The 12,404-nt window shown below is 45.1% G+C and overlaps 1 long non-coding RNA gene across 1 annotated transcript in view; it reads right to left on the bottom strand.

Moving 5' to 3' along the window:
- Window positions 1-11,875, bottom strand: part of LOC308472955 — a 33,373-nt gene extending 21,498 nt beyond the window's left edge. The window contains exon 1 of the long non-coding RNA XR_013983815.1: window positions 11,796-11,875. This is a non-coding gene — a long non-coding RNA (uncharacterized lncRNA). The remainder of the gene's footprint in view (window positions 1-11,795) is intronic.
- Between the last annotated feature and the right edge of the window lie 529 nt (window positions 11,876-12,404).

The raw sequence follows: 12,404 nt of genomic DNA, 5'->3' as shown, positions 1-12,404 counted from the left end.
CTGTCTTTGCATGCAGGGGAAGCCCCTAACCTCACCTGGTTTAGTCGACCAGTCAAAGCCGTTGCCTGGGCTGTAGCTGCTGTTGCATGCTGACAACTTCTAGGAGCCACAGGTGAGAGCCAAGTGCAGGGTGGGGACCAAAGTGGACAATCTACCCCAGATGGAGCACAACATGTCCCCCTCCAAAGGCACTTCTCCTCCCCCAACACCCCATGCACCCCACTATTTCAAGTGGAGCCATGAATTTGGAAGTTGAGATCCAAACCAAACACAATTACCCCAGGACACCTCCACTCCCTAAATCAGCCTTCTCCAAACTTATCACCTCCAGGTGTTTTAGACTGCTGGCTGGGGATGATGGGAGTTGTAGTCCAAAATGTAACAGGTTGCAGAAATCGGCCATAAATCTTACATCCCTTGGTTTCATTCATATATATATGAATCCAATTCTATGCAAAGACTGCATCATTAAAAAACCATATTCATGAAAAAAGCTATGATAGCAATATAGGTAGCATTGCGATCTGCCATGCCATACCCTGGGGGAATTTACTTTACTAATGTTTTCAATTCCTTTTTAGAATTAATATTAGCTTTACTTGCTTCCCTATCATGGTGCTGATATGAGTAGGGTATGGGCGGGGGTCCTTTTTGTATGTCTCTATTTACTTTAAAGTCTTATTTCTAAACCTGAAGAATGGGAGCCAAAAGTCTGAACAAAGAATGCATTGTAGCGATAACTAGCAATTTTGCTGTTAAGTAGAAAAATTCATGAATAAAACAATCTGGTGCTACCTTCTTTCTTTCTTTTTCTTTTTTTTATCTTTTGCCACCGAGTCCCATTGCCAAAATGCTGGAGGTGTGATATAATCCCCTGTAATTACATGTTTTGTGATTGAGCATTCCTTGGCTGTTTAAATGGATTAAAAATTGATTTAGGAGGCTGGGGAGGGGAGTTGCATTTCAGACAGGCTGGTGAAATAATTAGCAATTAATACTGTGCTGCTGTTTAGCAAGCCATTGTTCAGCTACACTTTGCCATTGGCACACGGACCCCGGCGACTTGTTGAATGGTTTCACAGTGTCTTATCTCATTGTGTGGAATTTGTGTTGCTTTGTGGGCAGGCGGGCATTTCAAAAAGGGGGAAACCCAATTTAGCGGGCTAAAATGGAAATAACACCAAGGTTCTCTTCTCCTGTTACCTTTGCCGAGAGGGATCAAGGGTGCCAGCTGAGCTGGGGAGGAAATAGGCTGGCCTGCCCCTGTGCCTTTCATTTTCATTTATTTAGAGTCCTCTGGACAACCTGTTTATTGAACTTTCACCCTTGCAGAAAGCCGGCAGGGAGGTTAGACTATTATGTGGTCCGGTGGAGGTTATATGGCAGTAAACATTCATCTCTGTTTGCTTGCGGGATGTTTATGCATCTTCTTGCTAATCATTCATTCATTCCAGGCTTTTCAGTGTATTGCCCCATCATTGTTATAAGTGCAATAAGCCTGTATTTTTTAATTTGTTTAAAAACCCCACAATCGGCTTTGTTGTACCAGGGTGAAAGAGCGCTTGAATAAACTTTAATTGCAGAACTCTCCATTTCCATTATGCACTGAAATCCCTCGTGCAAAATAGTGAGCATCTTTATCTGTTTACACACTTGCATGATACTCTCTGCAATATCATACTCTCAGGGCTAACAATAGAAGCAACTAAGACTATTGCAAAATAAATTCTATTCCACCTTCTTAGAAACAGCAGCAACCTGAATGCACAATGGTTTGCAGATTTAAACATCTTACAATGTATAAAAGGGTGCAGAACCAGAGCAACAAACAAAAATTGAAGAAATAACAACCGCAGAGCATCAATGTTAAAATAACAAGCCAAGAAAAGAAAAATCTGATGTTGTTGTTTTTTAGTCATTTAGTCGTGTCTGACTCTTTGTGACCCCCTGGACCAGAGCACGCCAGGCACTCCTGTCTTCCACTGCCTCCCGCAGTTTGGTCAAATTCATGCTGGTAGCTTTGAGAACACTGTCCAACCATCTCGTCCTCTGTTGTCCCCTTCTCCTTGAGCCCTCAATCTTTCCCAACATCAGGGTCTTTTCCAGGGAGTCTTCTCTTCTCATCAGGTTTAAAGTATGGGAGCCTCAGCTTCAGGATCGGTCCTTCCAGCCCATGGGACTCTCAAGAGTCTCCTCCAGCACCATAATTCAAATGCATCAATTCTTTGGCAATCAGCCTTCTTTATGGTCCAGCTCTCACTTCCATATATCACTATTGGGAAAACCATAGCTTTAACTATACGGACCTTTGTTGGCAAGGTGATGTCTCTGCAAACAATTCATTGAAACAGCAGCAATTCATAAAGTGACGATCCTCACAGCAGCAGTGACATGATTAAAACAACAAAGGCTAAAAAAACAAAATGGATATGTATCACAAAAGTGAAAAATCCCCACCAGGAGTCAATTGATGGCAGCTTGGTGCTATCCAGATGTTTTGGACTACAACTCCCATCCTTTAGGGTTGCCCTGAAAAAAAGAAGATGTTGAGCTTTTTGGGGGGGAAAGATTTGTTGGCCTTTTTTTTTTTTTTTGCCTAAGATCCAGGACAAAGTGCCGCCTTTTGGAAAAATTCCCCAGGCGTCATTTCCCCCTTTGAGATCCCAGTAATGCCATACATCCTTCTTTACCATTGGGGCTGATGGGAGTTGGGGTCTGAAACATCTGGAAAGAACCAGTTTGGGGAAGACTGGTCTGAGATAATGAAAAGCTCTTCAAGGGCCATATCAAACTAACAAAGATGGGATCAAGTATTAATATTTCTTGGCTGGGAGTTCCACAAATGTGGGGAGTAACGTAGGATGCTGCCTTATACTGAGTCATAGAACTGTAGAGTTGGAAGGAGTCACAAGGGATAATGCAGAAATCTCAACTAAAGCATCCATGACAGATAGCCCTGTAACCTCTGCTTAAAAACCTCTATGGAAGGAGAGTCCACAACTTCCCGAGGGAGACCATTCCACTGAGAACAGCTCTTACCACCTGAAAGTTCTTCCTGATGTTTAGTCGGAATCTCCTTTCTTGTAACTTGAAGCCATTGGTTCGAGTCCTACCCTCCAGAGCAGGAGAAAACAAACTTGCTCTATCCTCCATGTGAAATATTTGAAAATGGCTGTCACATCTCCTCTAAGTCTCCTCTACTGTCTACACTGACTGGCAGCCAATCTCCATGATTTCAGGCAGGTCTCTTTGAACCTGGGACCTCTTGCTTCTAAGGCAGATGCTCAATCACTAAACTGTGGTTCTTCCCCGAGGTGATAGAAGATGCCCTGTCCCTGAAGCATTACAATTAAATTGGGTAGTGCTCCTGGCATTGCCAGGTGGACCAAACTATTTCTACTCCTGATACTACAATGGACTATGATTATATTATGGAAAGCTTGAGTAAGCTGCTTTGAAAACTGCTCTCAGGCTATCAACCTGGATATAAGTAACTTATAAATATTTTGCATATATTTCCATGAATACAACAAATTATTTGCTTATATTTGCATGAAGTTTATCCGGCCATGTTAAACTCACTCAGATGATGATGATGATTTTTTTATTTGTACTCTGCCCAGCCACTCTGGGCAGCTTCAAGAAATATAAAAGCGTAATGAAGCACCAGACCTTAAAAACTTTCATATACACTCGAGAGACAGGCACTCTTGAGGTCGAACTAAAGATAAACCAGGTCAAACATAATATTCAGGTAGTGGTGGGCGGGCAGCACTGTTGGGATGCAGCCAAGGAATCGGGGGCAATTGGCAGGCCCCCAGCTGACCCTAGCCCACCGGCTGGTGTGCCGGGCGATCTCCAGTCCGTGGATCAGCATGAAACTGCGACCCCAGCTTCTGACACCTTCAGAAGCTGGAGCACACAACTCAGCAGAGTAAATAGCGCTGCGCAACAGAAGTGGTGGGGAGACACTGTGTTGAGCATATTTACAAGCAGTTTATTCAGCATACATCAGGACAAGAGGAAAACATGTCTTCTCTCCTTCGTGTCCAAGCAAGCAGCATAAGCAAAAGCTATACACAAACGGAAGTTCCCAGCAAGCTGTGCTGGAGTGTAAACAGACATGTGACACACAACAATCATGCCTGTCCCTTAAGGTGGAATGGAATATCCCAACAGGCACTGCTACTTTTGAATGAGAGCCAAACTCAGATCCACGATGGCTGGTCAAGCTGGAGGAGCCAATCATTCGTGTTGCTGCCTCCCCAATGGCAGCAACAGCAGAGGAAAAGGATGTTGCTGCATTGGGTGGGTGAGTTGAGGAATGGGTGCCCCCTGGCAGCATCATACCCCCTGAAATCTGAAGCTGGCCTTGGCATCAAGTCCGTTGCTCACTGTTTAAATAAGATCACAGACAGGACTACTCCCCCCCCCTCCTCTGTCAATATAGCCTCCTGGTACTTCAAAATTTAAGGCCTAAATTGTTAATGTTTTGCTAGCATCACAGCCAGGGCATTATTAAAGTGGTGGCTTTCTCAGACCACAGTAGATTTGAAACAGGAGCTTAGCTTTCACAGCAGTGAACCTCGATTGTGCAGAACAATGATCACTGTACCATGGAGAAGACCTGTAATGCTCTCCCACTTAAAAGAAACAAAACAAAATCCGATCCTCGGGTAACCTTAGAAGCTATTTGCTCTAGCGGGTCAGAAAAACGCTCAAGTAGCTGAGATTAAAAGAGCTCCACAGCCAGTTCAAGGAGGGTTTCAGTTCCAATATGACATCCAAAATCATCTTTAAATCTCTCTCTCTCTCTCTCTCTCTCTCTCTCTCTCTCTCTCTCTCTCTGACATACATATCCCTCCCTCTTTCTTTGTACCTGTGTTTTTGCAAGCCTATCTTCACGAATCAGTTGCCTTAGGGAATGTGCAAAATTCGGCACTGATTGTATATGTTAATTTAATACGTGTTTTAATTATTTATTCTCTTAGGTTTATATCCTGCTTTTTAAAAAAATAAATTACGGACTCAAGGTGGTGTACAAGTGGTCCAAAGACGGTCACCCAATCAAGGTACTGACTACAGCTGGGCCTGCTTAGCTTCAGCATGCCTTCTGTCCATAGCTTGGACACCAGGCCTGGAATCTGCACTTGGCCTACTGGGGCATTTGCCAGGGCCTATACACCCAGGGGAGCTCAGCAGATTTGATGACTTGCCTGGCTTCACTCACAGCCACTCATGCCCCCCAAATGCTAGCAGAAATGGGAGAGACGGTTGTTCGTGCTGGGGCCCCCACTGCAGGCAGCATGAATGCCTTGGTGACTGTGACATACATATGAGAGTGCTGGAGGAGAAATAATTAAACAGGTTACCCAATCAGGACCCAGGGGGTGGAGTCAGAGGGACTATAAAACCAGCTCTGGGAGGGGCAAAAGGAGGAGTTCGTTGGGAGTTGGGTGGTTGGTTGGAGTGGGAGTGAATTGGGATAGAGTCTGTGGGGAGGTTGAGTTAGTGTAGCAAAATAAGCTAAGTCAGGAACAGTTAGGAGCTAGGAAGACAAGTAAATAACTGAGAGATGGTTTAGTGAGTGAGAGCAGGTAGCGGAAGTTATAGGTCTGGATAGGCACCCCATGATTGTAATTGACCGATACCATTTATGAAACCACACATTTGTTAAACTGCAATAAATAAACAGAAGTTTATGTTCCAATTTAACCCTGACTTGACTCAGTATTGTACCAGGTAGGGCCTGGGTGGTGGCAGCACGAAATAAAGTGGTGGCACAGGGATCAGTAGACAGTGAAGTTTCCGGGGACCCTGTGTGATCGCCACAGTGACCACATCCATTTGAGGGGGTGAGAGAATTTCTCCTATTCTCTTCCTTTATTGTTCCTCTGTTTCCCTCTTCACTCCTCCCATATTCTGAATTAACCAGGAGAATCTGCAAAATCAATCCCAGAAATACTGCATGGGTGGTTTGTCTGAGCTTACCATTTTTTCCATTTATTTGCATCTTTCCTTCGCTCCCTACATGACCAGTGCTCATGTGTCTTAAAGCACTGTGTCATTGCCACGACGCAGTCACGTCCATGATTAAATGCTCTTTATTATGGGAGTAATGTTTCACTGTGGCCATGTGTACGACCAAGATTGCTTTTGGGGTGCACCTGCACACACGGTAATGCACAGATGGGACAGGTAGGAATGGGTCAAAGGGGGTGAAAGATGCAGCAGGTATGGTGCTCTTACCAAAGACATGGATCAGGTCCCGGACTGATCCAGCCCATGAAGCCAGGGTGGAATCAACCATGTTGGTGTCAGGGACTGGGCAGAGGAGGAACGGTGGAGACCGCCTCCCCATCCTGACCCTTCCAGGGAGGAGGAAGAGAAAGAGAGTACAGTGATACCTCAGGTTACATATGCTTCAGGTTACATATGCTTCAGGTTACAGACTCCGCTAACCCAGAAATAGTACCTCGGGTTAAGAACTTTGCTTCAGGATGAGAACAGAAATTGTGCTCTGGCGGCACGGCGGCAGCAGAAGGCCCCATTAGCTAAAGTGGTGCTTCAGGTTAAGAACAGTTTCAGGTTAAGAACGGACCTCCGGAACGAATTAAGTACTTAGCCCGAGGTACCACTGTATAGATTTACAACAGGGGTTTGAGGGAGGTAGCAGCTCAAAGGCAGATGAGGGGGGAAGTTGGGAAATCATGGGAGAGCCAGAGCAAGACCCAGCTGACATGTTGCCATTAGAAAGCATTCCAGACTCTCCATCTCCCAGAACCTGGTGAGTCTTAAAAGCAGGACAGCAAAACGTTCCTTAGGCTCTGATTTTCAGTTCTAGCAGAGAGTATTTGAAGCACCGCTGAATACAGCTTCTTCGATAAAACTATTCCTCATCCTTGGTATGGTTTGTTGGAACCAGAAACATCACAGTTTCTTCCCACTTGTGTTTCCCAGCACAATAACCACTGACAGGCTCATCCTCCACAACTTTGTTGAAATGCCTTTCAAAACCATCCAAGCTGGTGGCCCATCCATCCTACATCTTCCATGAAACGACACTGGGTGCCTTAGCTTTGAAATCAAAACATGCATGAATCTGAATAGCCCCCATTCACTGAAGAGGGTGAGTGATGTGGGGAATCCAATTAATTTATTTAGAGTTCTTCAGCTCCTGATATATGACCACGACCCTTGCTGACACTAATGAGAGTTTCATGTCCCTGCCAAGAAAAGAGAAGAAGATCTTTGGGGACTATTTAAGAGTTTACTAATGTTGTGTTTGGGGGAGGGAAGAAGGGATTGGAATTACCTGAACTGCTAGTTCTGTCATAAATATTGCCCAGCTAAGTAACTGTCATGGAGCTTCTAAAATTATATTCACATAAAGTGAACACTGAATCTAATTCCAAGAATGAACATTCCTGACAATGTTCTCCATAACTAAAAGGTGAACTTCAGCTCACATCATCCTTGGCCTTTGGTCATGCTGGATGGCTCTGCCTGCTTAGTATTTTACTAACTGTGAATAAATGTATTGCACAAGAAAACTATACTGAAAACAGGAAAAATACAGTAATTTATAATAGAAAGAGCAAGAAAGACATGAAAGGCCCCTTGGAAGTATCAGCTACTAAATGGCACTATCCCCTATTCTCCAAATCTGACTATGGTGGCTCCCTCCTCATGTCAAATGGACAAAAAGAAAATAAAAATGGTGCGCAATGAACAAAAAATGTGGAAATATGGGAAGCATACTAAAATGAGCTACAATGGATATTTTTGAGAATTGAAGAGAATAAAAAATGAAAAGGGGCACAGGTTATGACTGTAACCTTCTTAGCAGTTACTTGGGGTGTTGTTTAATTCCATTCAAAGGGATGTACTCCCAAGTCAATATGCATAGGATCTGGCTGTAAACGTCGGCTCAGTTGGGAAAGGCTGGGCACACAACTACCCTCCCATTGAAATCTCTGGCCTTGATCCAGCTGTAGTTGTACGTATGTAGCTATTGCACATGTAATAATAATAATAATAATTTATTGTGTATACCCCACCCATCTGGCTGGGTTTCCCCAGCCACTCTGGGTGGCTTCCAACAAAGTATTAAAATACAGTGGTCCGTCAAACATTAAAAGAGGGCTGCCTTCAGATATCTTCTAAAAGTCTGTTAGTTGTTGTTCTCTTTGACATCTGGTAGGAGGGCGTTCCACAGGGCGGGTGCCACTACTGAGAAGGCCCTCTGCCTGGTTCCCTGTAACTTGGCTTCACGCAGTGAGGGAGCCACAAGAAGGCCCTCGGCACTGGACCTCAGTGTCCGGGCAGAATGATGGGGGTGGAGACGCTCCTTCAGGTATACTGGACTGAGGGCGTTTAGGGCTTTAAAGGTCAGCCCCAACACTTTGAATTGTGCTTGGAAACGTACTGGGAGCCAATGTAGATCTTTCAAGACTGGTTCTATGTGGTCTCGGCGGCCGCTCCTAGTCACCAGTCTAGCTGCCGCATTCTGGATTAGTTGTAGTTTTCGGGTCACCTTCAAAGGTAGCCCCACATAGAGCGCAGTAGTCCAAGCGAGAGATAACTAGAGCATGCACCACGCTGGCGATAGGTGGGAAGATAGGGTCTCAGCCTGCGTACCAGATGGAGCTGGTAAACAGCTGCCCTGGACACAGAATTGACCTGCGCTTCCATGGACAGCTGTGAGTCCAAAATGACTCCCAGGCTGTGCGCCTGGTCCTTCAGGGGCACAGTTACCCCATTCAGGACCAGGGAGTCCTCCACACCTGCCCGCCTCCTGTCCCCCCAAACCAGTACTTCTGTCTTGTCAGGATTCAACCTCAATCTGTTAGCCGCCATCCATCCTCCAACCACCTCCAGAGACTCACACAGGACCTTCACTGCCTTCACTGGTTCTGATCTGAAAGGGAGGTAGAGCTGGGTATCATCTGCATACTGATGAAAACCCAACCCAGCAACGAAGTGGCCCCAGGCAGAGTTGCTCGGCGTTGTTTGCTGGAAGACTCTTCCAGGCAGCTCAGCAGAGCTGGGGTGAGCATCATGGTGCAGAAAAGAATGTGCCTCTGTGTTAAATGCCGGGGTGCACAGATTGTGGCAAAAGACTCATAGAAGAAGTTAAAGGTAAAGGTAAAGGGACCATTAGGTCCAGTCGTGGCCGACTCTGAGGTTGTGGCGCTCATCTTGCTTTATTGGCCGAGGGAGCCGGCGTACAGCTTCCAGGTCATGTGGCCAGCATGACTAAGCCACTTCTGGCGAACCAGAGCAGCGCACAGAAACGCCGTTTACCTTCCCGCCGGAGCAGTACCTATTTATCTACTTGCACTTTGACGTGCTTTCGAACTGCTAGGTTGGCAGGAGCAGGGACCGAGCAACGGGAGCTCACCCTGTCGTGGGCATTCGAACCGCCGACCTTCTGATCGGCAAGTCTTAGGCTCTGTGGTTTAACCCACAGCGCCATCCACGTCCATTTTTAGAAGAAGTTAACTTTAGTGAAATCTTTCTTGAGATCTTCTGCCTTTCCTTTATCCAGTCACCTATGAAATTTGCATGCATGTGAAGTCCAATTCATGAACGGCATATGTTTCAGCCCAGAATTAACATTGCTGCAGTGACCACTGAAGGCAAAACATTTGCAGTCTTTTTTTCTTTTTTGGCATTTAAATTGATCTAGCCTCAACTCTGCACTTTATAGGGTTTATTTATTTTTTTGGCCGTTGAACACACACACACACATATTGCCTACTTCCTGTATTTCAAAAGTGTATGGAACAGGGGATTCACCAGCATTTATTTACTTTCTAGTGGTTCCCAGGATGTTCTCTGAAAACAACTCCCTCTTTTTCTCTTTTCTTACACATGTCAAAAGGCAGATTTGGAACAAATTATGTAGAATTACCAGTGGCAGAATTGCAGGGCGTAATTATCTGTTTTGTTGCAATAAGACAATAATAATTATGTTGCTTTTTTTTTTAAAAGAACTCAACAGGGATAACTGGATTTCTTTCAGTTTGGATGTAACCATAATAACAATTTAAGCTACTAGTTTAAAAGTATGGTTTGCCTTCACTTTCCTTTCTAGTGGAGCAAGGCATACTTTGAAAGAAGCTGGCCCCTCCCGAATTACCTTTTGTGGCTTACAAACAAGCACAGTGTTCTGTCAATTGCATACAATGTCTGTAGGCAAAAGCTGGCATAAATCCTTGAGAAATTTGTTGAAAGTGCTGAAAAATTATCCTTTCTTTTTTTGCTGACAATTCTCCAATTATAAGAAAAGAAACCGCATTCAAAAGTTATCAAAGGGGAGAGAAAACATCGCTGAAATTCTTGTGTGCAGAATTTTTGTTGCACTTACCTTACTTTTGAGGTCGTCGAGAAAGGGTATTTCATCTTTCATTCTACAAATCATCTCACCATTGTCTGGTCTTTGCAGCCTTCCCAGGTGCCCACACTTCAATCAAAGTCCAGGAGAGGGTATCTCTCCAGAGATATGCACTCTGACCACCTGCTTTTCCTGTAAACACAGTGGCCTCCCCAGCTTGTCCTTCCTGTAAGTTTGGGAAGGGGGGTCCTGCCTGCCATGTGTTTGGCAGTTGTTTGTTTTAAAGTGTTTTTACTTCTAAAGAAATCAGCAAAAATGTGAAAAGGACTTCTCTTTTCAAAAAGGAAAGAAGAAAAATATCTGTGACTGCACTTGGAAGCCAGCCTTTGTGGCTTCTTGTGTTTCAGTTAAACTAACAGAAAGGTGTCATGAAGCAACTTTCTCCCAGGGGCTTTTTCAGACCAGGAAGTGCAGACACCTGGGGAGGCTGTCCCACAGACATCAAAGTGCAATTTCAGAAATTTCAGAAATTTCAAAGTGCCCCAAGAAAAAGGCAGAAATGTTGAGGCCTCTTTCGCAGGAGAAGAACTTTTGAGTAATCAGGGCAGAGTGTTTGGCACAGGTCTAGCTGAAAGTAAACCCTACCCCACAAAAGCATTGAAATATTTTAGCCGATGCGCTTTCGTTACAGCCCTGAAAAGAAGTGCAGAGTGCAGCTTTCCCTCCCACAATTGCTCATAGGAATATCGGAAGCCCCCTTATACTGAATCAGAACATTGGTCCATCCAGCTCAGTATTATTGACATGGACTGATGGCTGGTCTCCTCAGCTGGGGAGCAGGGGATGTTCCCAGCCCTGCCTAGAGAAGCAAAGAACATAAAAAGAGTCAAAGGCCCATCTGCTCCAGAATCCTAAAGTGGCCAACCAGATGCTTATGGCAAGCCTGCAAACAGAAAGCAAAACATGGCGGTGGATGAACTTGGGTACGTCTGCATTCAAAGCAAGTGTTCTACCATTGAGCTACAGTCTTTTCTCAAGGCTACTGGTAGTCCAGATCCATTTGATCTCAGCAAATATTTATCCCTAATCAGAGGATCCTTTTTCCTTACAACAGGGAAGCCAACAGCCAGCTCCTCTCTTACGCTCCCAAATACAGTGGACGCTCGGATTGCGAATGTGATCTGTGCGGGATGAACGTTCGCAACCCGCAGCAGCACTTCTGCGCACACATGGGTTGTGATTTGGCGCTTCTGCGCATGTGCGACCTGCGAAACCCGGAAGTAATCCGTTCCGGTACTTCCGGGTTTCGGAGCATCTGTAACCTGAAAAAACGCAACCTGAAGCGTCTGTAACCTGAGGTATGACTTTAACAACTTTTCAGTGTGACCTTGGGCAACGTTGGTGACTGGATGGCCCAAGCTGGGTTGCAGAAGAGATCTGGTGGAACCTTTCCTACCTTGATGAGGCCTAGTGGGTGCATCTGATGGTGGAAGTAGGGGCAACAGCAGCAGGTTTCAGTGTTGTTCTGACCAGTTCTGGTAGACTAGGCGTTGCTGTTTGAATCTCCCAGAGAGTTCCAGAGTGCTAGGTGGGATCATGGCAGAATATAACGCCTGCTCCCATACCCAGCTTTTTTGTGTGTTTGTTTTTAAGATGGGTGGATACCAGGCTAGAAACCAGAGGTAGACCCTGCCAGAGTGCTTGGACTCTGGAAACTGCCCAAGGATGACCCATTTAGAGGGAAGAGGAAGTGACCCTTGTAGCGCAGGGAAGGGTATCGTATGGGATTAAATGGATAGTTACTTATGACAAGCCAAAGAGCTGCAACTGTCGTGTTATTGGCTTAGCACTAAATAAGGCCTCTCATACACTACATCAAATGTTTATCTTGTTCCAGTACCAAACTAAACAGTGGACCTGGCTGTGCGTATCAATCATCCTCTGCCCTAAAAAACAAAACCCCAAAACAACCAGCAGTATTTTAATGAGGATGTATTTATTTGAACAATATGGCAACTATGGCTGTGTAACGTCACTCAGTCTAGTCAGACCTTCTGGCGGAGAT

The sequence above is a fragment of the Podarcis pityusensis genome (assembly GCF_964106645.2).
Source record: "Podarcis pityusensis genome assembly, chromosome: 3".
In the NCBI taxonomy this organism is placed as follows: domain Eukaryota; kingdom Metazoa; phylum Chordata; class Lepidosauria; order Squamata; family Lacertidae; genus Podarcis; species Podarcis pityusensis.
This window is presented reverse-complemented; position numbering and strand designations above follow the sequence as displayed.